Genomic DNA, 12,817 nt, shown 5'->3' with positions numbered 1-12,817 from the left:
ATTGTTATTACTTTACATTACCATATGTCTACTTCATGTTTGGATCATTTTGGGAATGATATTTTATTTTTTGTGGATGTTACAAGGCTTAGAAGTTTAGAAGCAAATCTTGAAATTTTTCAGCAATTTTCAAAAACCCAATTTTTAGGGACCAGTTCAGGTCTGAAGTCACTTTGCGAGGCTTACATAATAGAAACCACCCAAAAATGACCCCATTCTAGAAACGACACCCCTCCAGGTATTCAAAACTGCTTTTACAAACATCGTTAACCCTTTAGGTGTTCCACAAGAATTAATGGAAAATAGAGATCCAATTTCAAAATTTAATTTTTTTGGCAGATTTTCCATTTTTATATTTTTTTTCCAGTTACAAAGCAAGGGTTAACAGCCAAACAAAACTCAATATTTATGGCCCTGATTCTGTAGTTTACAGAAACACCCCATATGTGGTCGTAAACTGCTGTATGGGCACACGGCAGGGCGCAGAAGCCCATTTGAAGCCCCCCTGATGCACCCCTAGAGTAGAAACTCCAAAAAAGTGACCCCATTTTAGAAACTACGGGATAGGTTGGCAGTTTTGTTGGTACTAGTTTAGGGTACATATGATTGCTGTCAACTCTCAAGATCAGATCCAAAGAGCTGTCACTATCAGTGAAGCAAGCCATCATTAGGCTGAAAAAAAAAAAAAAAAAAACATCAGAGAGATAGCAAAAACATTAGGCATGGCCAAAACAACTGTTTGGAACATTCTTAAAAAGAAGGAACGCACCGGTGAGCTCAGCAACACCAAAAGACCTGGAAGACCACGGAAAACAACTGTGGTGGATGACCGAAGAATTTTTTCCCTCGTGAAGAAAACCCCCTTCACAACAGTTGGCCAGATCAAGAACACTCTCCAGGAGGTAGGTGTATGTGTGTCAAAGTCAACAATCAAGAGAAGACTTCACCAGAGTGAATACAGAGGGTTCACCACAAGATATAAACCATTGGTTATCCTCAAAAACAGGAAGGCCAGATTAGAGTTTGACAAACAACATCTAAAAAAGCCTTCACAGTTCTGGAACAACATCCTATGGACAGATGAGACCAAGATCAACTTGTACCAGAGTGATGGGAAGAGAAGAGTATGGAGAAGGAAAGGAGCTGCTCATGATCCTAAGCATACCACCTCATCAGTGAAGCATGGTGGTGGTAGTATCATGGCATGGGCATGTATGGCTGCCAATGGAACTGGTTCTCTTGTATATATTGATGATGTGACTGCTGAAAAAAGCAGCAGGATGAATTCTGAAGTGTTTCGGGCAATATTATCTGCTCATATTCAGCCAAATGCTTCAGAACTCATTGGAAGGTGCTTCACAGTGCAGATGGACAATGACCCAAAGCATACTGCAAAAGCAACCAAAGTGTTTTTAAAGGGAAAGAATTGGAATGTTATGCAATGGCCAAGTCAATCACCTGACATGAATCTGCTTGAACATGCATTTAACTTGCTGAAGACAAAACTGAAGGGAAAATGCCCCAAGAACAAGCAGGAACTGAAGACAGTTGCAGTAGAGGCCTGGCAGAGCATCACCAGGGATGAAACCTAGCGTCTGGTGATGTCTATGCGTTCCAGATTTCAGGCTGTAATTGACTGCAAAGGATTTGCAACCAAGTATTAATAAGTGAAAGTTTGATTTATGATTATTAATCTGTCCCATTACTTTTGGTCCCTTAACAAGTGAGAGACGCATATGCAAACTGTTATAATTCCTACACCGTTCATCTAATTTGGATGTAAATACCCTCAAATTAAAGCTGACAGTCTGCAGTTAAAGCACATCTTGTTCGTTTCATTTCAAATCCATTGTGGTGGTGTATAGATCCAAAAATATTAGAATTGTGTTGATGTCCCAAAATTTATGGACCTGACTGTATATCTTCTTGGATTGTGGGCTTCAGACAGGACTTTAAATAAAGGCAACCCCCCCCCCCCCCCTCTCCGGTTTTGCCGATCCTTTCTAAGCAGACCTGACTAAACCTTCTAGCCATCTTCTCCCCCAAAACAGCTGCACCTTCCTCATTAAGGTGCAGCCCATCCCTACGATAGAGCCTGTAGCCAACTGAGAATTTGGCTTAGTTCTCCAGGAACCCAAACCCCTCCTTCCTACACCTGTTATTGAGACACTTGTTAATTTTTCTAATCTCCAACTGCCTTTCTGGTGTGGCTCATGATACAGGTAGTATTTCAGAAAACACTACCTTTCAGGTCTTTGCTCTAAGCTTGTGACCTAAATCTCTAAAATCATTTTTGAGAACGCTCCATCTACCTCTAACTTTGTCACTGATCATGACCGCTGGATCTTCACCAGCCCTTCCCAGTAATCTGTCAAACCAATCCACAATAGGTCGAACTCGAGGGTCAGGAAGACAATACACCATTCGACGATCCCGGTCTTTGTGACAAATCACCCACTCTATACCCCTAATAATTGAATCTCCTACTACCAACAACTGTGTGGCCTGCCCTGCTCTCCTGGTCCCCTTCTAACTGGTCCCCTGACTGGTAGAGAAAGTGTCTTGCTGCAGCAGGGCTATCCCTCAACTGACATTCCCCTCAACTGCCAATCTAGCAAATTTGTTGGGGTGTGATAAATCTACCCCACTTTCTGTTATCCAGCTACCTACCTCACTTTTCTGAGCCTCCATGCTACCACCCACCTAAAATCTACCCCACAGAGTGCCTGCTCAGTGAGCAGAAAACTCTTTTCCAAATTGCCAATGCTTCTCACATTGAAACTTGCTCATTTTTGATACAAGATGTGTGATTCCAAATGGGCAATTTGCTCACATGTTGAACAAAGATATGCACCCTCAAACTGCTGTTCCAGGACTGTATACATTAGACAAGATGTGCACTGGACTGCGCTGTCAATCATAGAACACATACTAATGGGGAGTACACAAGAAAAGAGAGAGAAAAAAATACAATAATGCATTTGAATGATAAGCAACTGACTTACTGTAGTCCCCCCTAAAAGTCCCTAAATCTCACGTCACTTAATCTAAAGTCACACAACTAATACAAATACACACTTGAAATCAAAGATGCAAACGATCACAAACTTGTGCTGCTCCCAAACAACTTCAAACCAGTCTGCTGTTTTTTATCTCTGGATTCAAAGGACTGAGCTGCCCTCAAGATTGGCTATTTAGATTCTCCTAATTAGATAGCCACATTCTAATTACTTACCTGTGCAACAACCTGGGGAAGGAATAAGAAAACATTTAATCACAGTATACTCTTAGCTGCTATGCAATATACCTGCCAGCAAAAGCAAGTCACAGTGTATAAACTATTCTACACTGCCCTGACTTGGTATAGAGTACAATAAGGTCAGGCACAGCCACTCAGCAATGTGCACAAATAATTTAGCAGGCTCTCAAAGATACTCCCTCATTTAAAGGGGTTCTCTGGGATTTTAAAATTGATGACCCATTCTCAGGATAGGCCATCAATATCAGATCAGCGGATGTAGGACACCCGGCACCCCCACCGATCAGCTGTATGAAGGGAAGGTGCACGCAGTGTGCACGTGACATCTCCTGTCTCTCTTCCTGCTCAGCTCTTGCTGCTTTGCCATAGACGACCTGAGGGTAGGTAATTAATATTAGAAGCCTGGAGAACCCCTTTCATCCAAAGTCACACACCTAATGCAAAGACACACGTGAAATCAAACTTGCGTTGTTTGTCTGCTTGTATTTGTGATCGGATCGGCTAGCAGATGATGAGCCCTAACCTTGCAGTGGGGTGTGGCGGAACTGCTTGTGTAAGGAAAGCCTAAAGGGGGCCACCTTGATAGGAGGATGTGTGAGTTGAGGGTTGTGGGTGGGAGGGTCAGCTGTAGCTGAAGACCGCGTCACTCGGGAGATCGCTGCTCCTACCTTTTGTAGTCCTGCTGGCGCCTCCCCTCACACAAATGCGGCGTCTGCCGCGCCTATACTTGTGATCGGATCGGCTAGCAGATGATGAGCCCTATCCTTGCAGTGGGGTGTGGCGGAACTGCTTGTGTAAGGAAAGCCTAAAGGGGCCAAAAATGACGCGTGAGACATGGATGGTACAAAGGATTCGTGTTACAGATTCACAGTAATATTTTCTGAAAAGCACAAGACATTTCGGAGCGTGGATTGGGAATGTACCTGGTATAGCATGAAGACTGCCACCGACCTAGTTTCTTTATGATGTGCTCCGGGGTGCCATTTTTTGAAGCTGCGGATGCTGCGCCTATCCTAAAGGAATGCCCTGTGATTGATCGCGGGTTTACCTTACCCTTGGAGAGGAGGATCCGGATGTGCTTTAGGAAGACTTGAATGCTGAGTGGCACGGAGCCAAGCGCTAGTAGGGGAGATTGGGCCGGGGCCTGAAGGATGGTGTCAGTCCATGCCCGTAGGACCGCTACCGGGCACCAGGCATTGCCGGTGGGGAAATATCTCACCTCTACGGTTTCCCCCGGCCGTGCCGTCTTGGAATGCGGCAGGGTGAGTGAGAATGCGGAACCTACCTGGACGAGATGTCCCTTCTGGAGGTACCCGGGGGAGGAGCCTGGGCAGGTGAACTCGCCTGGGCGTAGGAAACCATAGAGGCTGAGATACATTGCTGTTTTTATGAGTACACTGGTATGGTGTCCGAAAGGCTCGTTATCTAACATGTGCGACAGGGATTTGAAGATTTCCCCAGTGATGGGTTCCCGTGAAGCCTTGGGTCTGACCGTGGTGTATTGAATACCCTTGAGGATGGCTTTAATGGGGTGTGCCAAAAATAACGATGGCCTGTCGGGGTACATACTGTACCAGAAATGCTGGACGCCAGTTAAGTATAGTTTGATGGTGCTGTGGGATAATTTAAGAGTCTTATGGCAGTATGCTATAAATGCTAGGATGTAAGACACATGATCTAAGTGAGCCTGTGGAAATAGGTGTTTGAACGTGCTGAAATGTCCCCAGGCGGTGTTATAATTCCTCTGCGTGTTTTTAGAGAGGGACTGATTGATGAGTGACCTAGCCACTTCCAAGTCCTGCCTCAATCCATGTGGAGGAGGCTGTAAGCTGGTGTTGGAGTCGGGCATGGGTCTGCGTCTGGAGAAACCTGGAAGAAAGATTGCATGTTAAGTCTTGACAGCGCGTCGGCGGCCAGATTAGCCTTCCCAGCAATGTGCGCTATTTCGTAGTTGAAATGATGTTGTAACGCCAACCACACGAAGCGCCTTAGAAAGGCCATGACCTGCGCGGATGCCGATCTCCCTTTGTTGACAAAATCGACCACTACCATGTTATCGGATATAATTAATACCGTCTTATTGGACCACTGGCTACCCCAGGTCTGCGCAGCAGCGACTATGGGGTAAATCTCGAATAGAGGTGATGAGCCTGAAAACCCCGGTATGCGGGATACCTCTGCCGGCCAAGCGCAAGCTATCCAGTGCTCCCCATAAATGGCCGCAAACCCAACCGAAGATGAAGCGTCTGTGTGTACGACAGGGGAATTGTTAGAGACCTTGGGGATGAACAAAGAGACTCCGTTCCAGTGTGACAGAAACCGATCCCACATGACGAGATCTGCCTTGGCCTGGTGGTCGAGATGAATGATCGAGTTCTGCTCCGCTGCCTCGGGCAACAAGCGCAGGAGTCTGGAGATGAAGGATCTGCCCTGGGGAATGATCCTCATAGCGAAATTGAGCATCCCCAGAACGCTTTGCAGATTGACCCTGGACGTGACCTCCCCTTGAAGCAAGTTGCGCACCGCCGCTTTTATTCTAGACAGCTTATCTGCTGGTAGACTGGCCTGACCAGACGCGGTGTCTAGCTGGATTCCTAAGAAGGTAATCCTAGTGCTGGGCCCATCTGTTTTGTTATCAGCCACTGGTACTTGGAGTTCCCTAAAAACTTGCATCAGAGTATTAAGGTCTACCGGTGGTCGTGAAGGGGGTTCAATCAACAGGAAATCGTCTAAGTAATGTATTACGTGAAAAGCGTGGAATTTGTGCTGCAAGATCCAGTGTAGGCCCCTGGCGAATTGATCGAAAAGCCATGGACTGGATCTCGACCCGAATGTTAATTTGTTGGCGAAATAATAACAGCCCTCCCATTTGACCCCGTGCCATTGCCATAACTGTGGAGCTATGGGAAGGAGTTTGAAGGCGTCCGTTATATCTGCTTTGGATAGCCACGCCAGTTCACCTAAGGACAGAATAACCTGGATGGCTTCGTCTATGGAGGAATATTTCATAGTGAACTCTTCAGCTGGAATGAGCGAGTTAAGACTAGGTGTGGATAAAGAATGGGGTGCTGACAAGTCGTAGATCAATCTCTGTTTATTATTAAATTTCCCGGTGACTACCCCTATGGGGTTGATCCTGAAGGTTTCGAACGGGGGTATGGAGAATGGACCGATGAGGTATCCCTTGGCTAGTTCGGCCTGGATCAGCAGTGACACTACCTCGGGGTTGTTTAATGCAGATTGGAGGTTCCTACATTCAAACGAAGCCTGGGGAATGGCGACCTGTCCTGTATGAAACCCTGATGAACAGCCATTGATGACAAAACTGACCCAAGCTAGGTCGGGATGACCTGCCAGGTGACACGCGAGCATATCGATGTTTACCCTGCTTAGTCATGCGGGGTTGTGACCTTTCTGTGGGCAAGCAATGCGGGGATGTGCCCTGTAGCAATTCGCGCAAAGATGCAAAAGGCGGCACTGATTGTAGAAACAGCTGCCAGCATTAAAATTGTTGCATATCTGCGACTTCCCCAAGTATCTGATGGGCCGACCTAACTTGCCCACCCCCGTGCCTGCTTTGGACGGAAATGCCTCCGGGGCGTTTTTTGGGATGGGAACGTCGAGTCGCGTGCTGGCATTGGTGCACCATTCTTCTGTATGGGAATAAGACCCACAATTGACGCATGCCGGTGACTTCTGACCGGCGAAGTGCCGACAGAACAGCTCAGTGTCCACGACTGCCCAATCTACAGTATGCCGGAACTGGGTAAGCATTGCAGCCGCTTTGGCGGAGAATGAGCGGTGATATTCATAGAAGGCAGTGCCCCCGTACTTGTGACCCAGTTCCGCCACCTTGTAGAGGTACAGATCCAACTCCTCCCTGCGTGTTGGGGATACCGTACAAATGACGTCTCTGTATAGGCTAAATGCCAGAACAAATTCGATGACACTGAGCTTCCTGTTTAATCGATTGTCTCTGGATTTCAATATTACTGACACTTCGCCGCATGCGATCGTTTTGTTGTCAGGGACTTCGTGGGTGGCAATAAGTAAGGAGGCTAAATTGATGTCCTTACCCTCGAGGATGTCCTTCCTCAGAGTGGCAGGAATGAAGTGAGACGGGGAAATGCTGGGGAAAACGGGTGGGGTGTGGACGCCCAAGCCGGCAGAAGTAGATGGAACCACCGGACCCTGGCTGTCGTCAATGGGATTGGAAGCCCTGCTTTCAACAACTTCAAGTCTGGTCTGAAAGCTGGACATGGATGAGGCCATGTTATTTATGACAGCGTGCAGCTGACTAATGGAAGTTTGAATGGTATTCATTGTAACCACGTCTTGGTTGGGGCCCGAATCCGCCTGGAGGAGACGATACAGTTCTGCCTTCCTGGCTGATGCGGGAAAGGGGATGCCTCTACGCAGGAGCTCGGCCGATAGTTTTGGAATGGTCCAGGCTCTGAGGGACTGGGAGTGCTCCCTGTCAGACATCAGGTCGAGACTTCTCTGGGAATCGACCGTGCCTTGGCTCCTCTGGTCCTGCGCTGGTTCCATCTAAGATATTGTGAAGACATGAAGGCCCTGTTGCCCAAAGTGTCCTCCTGCATGCACTAGTGTACCCGGAACTAATCACCTGTGGGATTCTACCGTGCGCCCAGACTAGATGGTGACATTGAATGCAATGCGTGCCCTGGAACCTCGTGACTGGGGTGACCCTTGTATGGCTGAAATGGATGCGACGTGACATGAATTGATGCATGAATGAGGTGTTTTTTTTTTTTTTTTTTCACATACACATATGTACATACATATACATACGCAACCCCCTACACATATACATATATGTACATACATACATGCACGTATACGCCTGTAGTCGTGACAGGACTTTAGCGGAGTCCTTGGACGTGAAGGACCGAGTCTGCCTGTAGACGTGACAGGGCTTAATTTGTGTCCAAGACCGTGTGGAACTGATGCTTGCCTGTAGTCGTGACAGGACTTAAGTCGTGTCCTGCGTGCGTAATGGACTACTGGTGCCTGAAGACGTGACAGGGCTTTGACCTTTGGATCCGAAGGCGTGACGGATCTGCGCACGTGCGTGAGGCGCATACTCAGAGGACAGACACGTGAGCCTAAAGATACGAGACTAGTGCCCCAGCAATGAGGGGGGCACCCAGGCCATACTGCCCCTCATGGATTTGTCTTTTGCCCCACTATCATGCAGCAGGAATGTCACGTCACTGACACTTCTCCCCCCCCCCCCCCCTCTCTCCCATAGGTAACAACCACTTTTTTTTTTTTTTTTAACCTTCAATTATCCCTGAGCAGGCGCCCTGTAATGAAAAGTTGCGCTTGATGAGCCTCTCATATCTGCGGTGCCACGGCCCTACCAACCCCAGACCATACCTTTCACACACCCACAATAGCGCTGCTTTGATGGGGCTGCCGAATTGCCACTTAGCAACAACCTGTTGAAAGAAACACATGTGAGGAGGCGGCCGATGCGCCGCAAGGACCGGGCGTGCGTGCCAGTGGTCCGGCTGCTGCTAGTGAGTATGATGTGTCTGCTGGTGTCTGTGCCGTGCCGCCCCCCTACCCCGCTTACCCTCCGTGTGTACCGATGTACGGTCCCTCGCTTCGATTGCCGGCCCTATACTTACCCACCGGAGGAAGTATCGGGGGATCGCGTACCACGCCGACGCCGGAGCAAGAATAGGAGCAGGAGAATCCCGGAAGTGACGTCAGCTGTAGCTGAAGACCGCGTCACTCGGGAGCTCGCTGCTCCTACCTTTTGTAGTCCTGCTGGCGCCTCCCCTCACACAAATGCGGCGTCTGCCGCGCCTATACAAGTGCTGCTGCCAAACAACCTTAAACCAGATTGCTGTTTTTTCCCTCTGGATTCAAAGGGAATCTTTCAAAAATCCTTTTCACAAAACCAAAGATCTGTACTAATCTAATAAACTCACCCACTGGATCATCCCATTTAGACAAATAGATTTCTAAATTTGCCAGTTTATTAAAAACATTTTGGTCTGACCATATAAATACTCATTAAAGCTCAATTCTTATCTTACTGATAAAAATGTGGCTTAATTAAGTGTTTATGACTAGGGATGAGCGAACCCGAACTGTATAGTTCGGGTTCGTACCGAATTTTGGGGTGTCCGTGACACGGACCCGAACCTGAACATTTTCGTAAAAGTCCGGGTTCGGGTTCGTTGTTCGGCGCTTTCTTGGCGCTTTTTGAAAGGCTGCAAAGCAGCCAATCAACAAGCGTCATACTACTTGCCCCAAGAGGCCATCACAGCCTTGCCTACTATTGGCATGGCTGTGATTGGCCAGTGCAGCATGTGACCCAGCCTCTATATAAGCTTGGGTCACGTAGCGCTGCACGTCACTCTGCTGTTACAAGTGTAGGGAGAGGTTGCAGTTGCGACGTTAGGGTGAGATTAGGCAGTGATTAACTCCTCCAAAACACTTAAGACAGTGATCGATCTACAGCTGTGGATCATTGAACTGCTGCTATTCAATTGCTCACTGTTTTTAGGCTGCCCTGAGCGTTTTTCAGTCACTTTTTTCTGGGGTGATTGGCGGCCATTTTGTGGCTTGTGGTGCGCCAGCACAAGCTGCCACCAAGTCCATTTAACCATCAATAGTGTGGTTATTTTTTGCTATATCCTACATCAGGGGCAAGCTGTCACCAAGTCCATTTAACCATCAATAGTGTGGTTATTTTTTGGCTATATCCTACATCAAGGGCAAGCTGCCACCAAGTCCATTTAACCATCAATAGTGTGGTTATTTTTTGGCTATATCCTACATCAGGGGCAAGCTGCCACCAAGTCTATTTAACCATCAATAGTGTGGTTATTTTTTGGCTATATCCTACATCAGGGGCAAGCTGTCACCAAGTCCATTTAACCATCAATAGTGTGGTTATTTAAATCTATCCCTAAAAGGGTATATTAGATTCAAGGTGCTGATAGGGTCATTCTCAATAACTTCACACACACGCTACTGTGCATATCCAAGTCTAATTCTGTCCGTAAACGTATACCTGTCACCCAGCGCCTAAATAATAGGCCTCAAATTTATATTCAGCTAAATCTGTGGCTATTGCTGTAGCTGATCAAGTTATTTTGTGTCCGTCAAAGCACAGTTTTTGTTCTGGGTTGAAATACAATTCCCAACCTAGCAATTTTCTAAATTAGTGGTTTCTGCTGTATCAGGCCTACTTTAAATCTATCCCTAAAAGGGTATATTAGATTCAAGGTGCTGATAGGGTCATTCTCAATAACTTCACACACACGCTACTGTGCATATCCAAGTCTAATTCTGTCCGTAAACGTATACCTGTCACCCAGCGCCTAAATACTAGGCCTCAAATTTATATTCAGCTAAATCTGTCATTACTGCTGTGCCTGTATTAGTGTAATATGGTACCTAAATAGATAGCCAGATAGTGTTAGGTGTCTGTAAAAAAAGGCCTGAATTTGAATTCAATACATTGGGCCAAATAATATTTTTCTTATTGTGGTGAACGGTAACAATGAGGAAAACATCTAGTAAGGGACGCGGACGCGGACATGGTCGTGATGGTGTTAGTGGACCCTCTGGTGCTGGGAGAGGACGTGGCCGTTCTGCCACAGCCACACGTCCTAGTGTACCAAATACCTCAGGTCCCAGTAGCTGCCAGAATTTACAGGGATATTTGATGGGGCCCAATGCCGTTCTAAGGATGGTAAGGCCTGAGCAGGTACAGGCATTAGTCAATTGGGTGGCCGACAGTGGATCCAGCACGTTCACATTATCTCCCACCCAGTCTTCTGCAGAAAGCGCACAGATGGCGCATGAAAACCAAGCCCATCAGTCTGTCACATCACCCCCATGCATATCAGGGAAACTGTCTGAGCCTCAAGTTATGCAGCAGTCTCTTATGCTGTTTGAAGACTCTGCTGCCAGGGTTTCCCAAGGGCATCCACCTAGCCCTTCCCCAGCGGTGGAAGACATAGAATGCACTAACGCACAACGACTTATGTTTCCTGAAGATGAGGACATGGGAATACCACCTCAGCACGTCTCTGAAGATGACGAAACACAGGTTCCAACTGCTGCGTCTTTCTGCAGTGTGCAGACTGAACAGGAGGTCAGGGATGAAGACGATGCAGGGGACGATGAGGTCCTAGACCCCACGTGGAATGAAGGTCGTGCCACTGACTTTCACAGTTCGGAGGAAGAGGCAGTGGTGAGACCGAGCCAACAGCGTAGCAAAAGACAAAGAGGGAGCAGTGGGCAAAAGCAGAACACCCGCCGCCAAGAGACTCCGCCTGCTACTGCCCGCCACCATCTGGGACCGAGCACCCCAAAGGCAGCTTCAAGGAGTTCCCTGGCATGGCACTTCTTCAAACAATGTGCTGACGACAAGACCCGAGTGGTTTGCACGCTGTGCCATCAGAGCCTGAAGCGAGGCATTAACGTTCTGAACTTTAGCACAACCTGCATGACCAGGCACCTGCATGCAAAGCATGAACTGCAGTGGAGTAAACACCTTAAAAACAAGGAAGTTACTCAGGCTCCCCCTGCTACCTCTTCTGCTGCTGCCGCCTCGGCCTCTTCTGCTGCTGCCGCCTCGGCCTCTTCCTCCGCCTCTGGAGGAACGTTGGCACCTGCCGCCCAGCAAACATGGGATGTTCCACCAACACCACCACCTGCATCACCAAGCATTTCAACCATGTCACACGGCAGCGTTCAGCTCTCCATCTCACAAACATTTGAGAGAAAGCGTAAATTCCCACCTAGCCACCCTCGATCCCTGGCCCTGAATGCCAACATTTCTAAACTACTGGCCTATGAAATGCTGTCATTCAGGCTGGTGGACACAGACAGCTTAAAACAGCTCATGTCGCTTGCTGTCCCACAGTATGTTGTTCCCAGCCGGCACTACTTCTCCAAGAGAGCCGTGCCTTCCCTGCACAACCAAGAATCCGATAAAATCAAGTGTGCACTGCGCAACGCCATCTGTGGCAAGGTCCACCTAACCACAGATACGTGGACCAGTAAGCACGGCCAGGGACGCTATATCTCCCTAACTGCACACTGGGTAAATGTAGTGGCGGCTGGGCCCCAGGCGGAGAGCTGTTTGGCGCACGTCCTTCCGCCGCCAAGGATCGCAGGGCAACATTCTTTGCCCCCTGTCTCCTCCTCCTCCTACTCAGCTTCCTCCTCCTCTTCTTCCACCTGCTCATCCAGTCAGCCACACACCTTCACCACCAACTTCAGCACAGCCCGGGGTAAACGTCAGCAGGCCATTCTGAAACTCATATGTTTGGGGGACAGGCCCCACACCGCACAGGATTTGTGGCGGGGTATAGAACAACAGACCGACGAGTGGTTGCTGCCGGTGAGCCTCAAGCCCGGCCTGGTGGTGTGCGATAATGGGCGAAATCTCGTTGCAGCTCTGGGACTAGCCGGTTTGACGCACATCCCTTGCCTGGCGCATGTGCTGAATTTGGTGGTGCAGAAGTTCATTCGCAACTACCCCGACATGTCAGAGCTGCTGCATAA

The 12,817-nt window shown here is 48.1% G+C and overlaps 1 protein-coding gene across 2 annotated transcripts in view; it reads right to left on the bottom strand.

Moving 5' to 3' along the window:
- The window catches only part of NHSL2 (NHS like 2), a 911,944-nt gene that overhangs the window by 121,849 nt on the left and 777,278 nt on the right, over positions 1 to 12,817 (bottom strand). The gene's annotated exons all lie outside the window — the stretch shown is intronic.

The sequence above is a fragment of the Bufo bufo genome, chromosome 8 (assembly GCF_905171765.1).
Source record: "Bufo bufo chromosome 8, aBufBuf1.1, whole genome shotgun sequence".
Taxonomy (NCBI): domain Eukaryota; kingdom Metazoa; phylum Chordata; class Amphibia; order Anura; family Bufonidae; genus Bufo; species Bufo bufo.
Note: the sequence above shows the minus strand (reverse complement) of the source record. Positions and strands in the feature narration are given on the sequence as shown.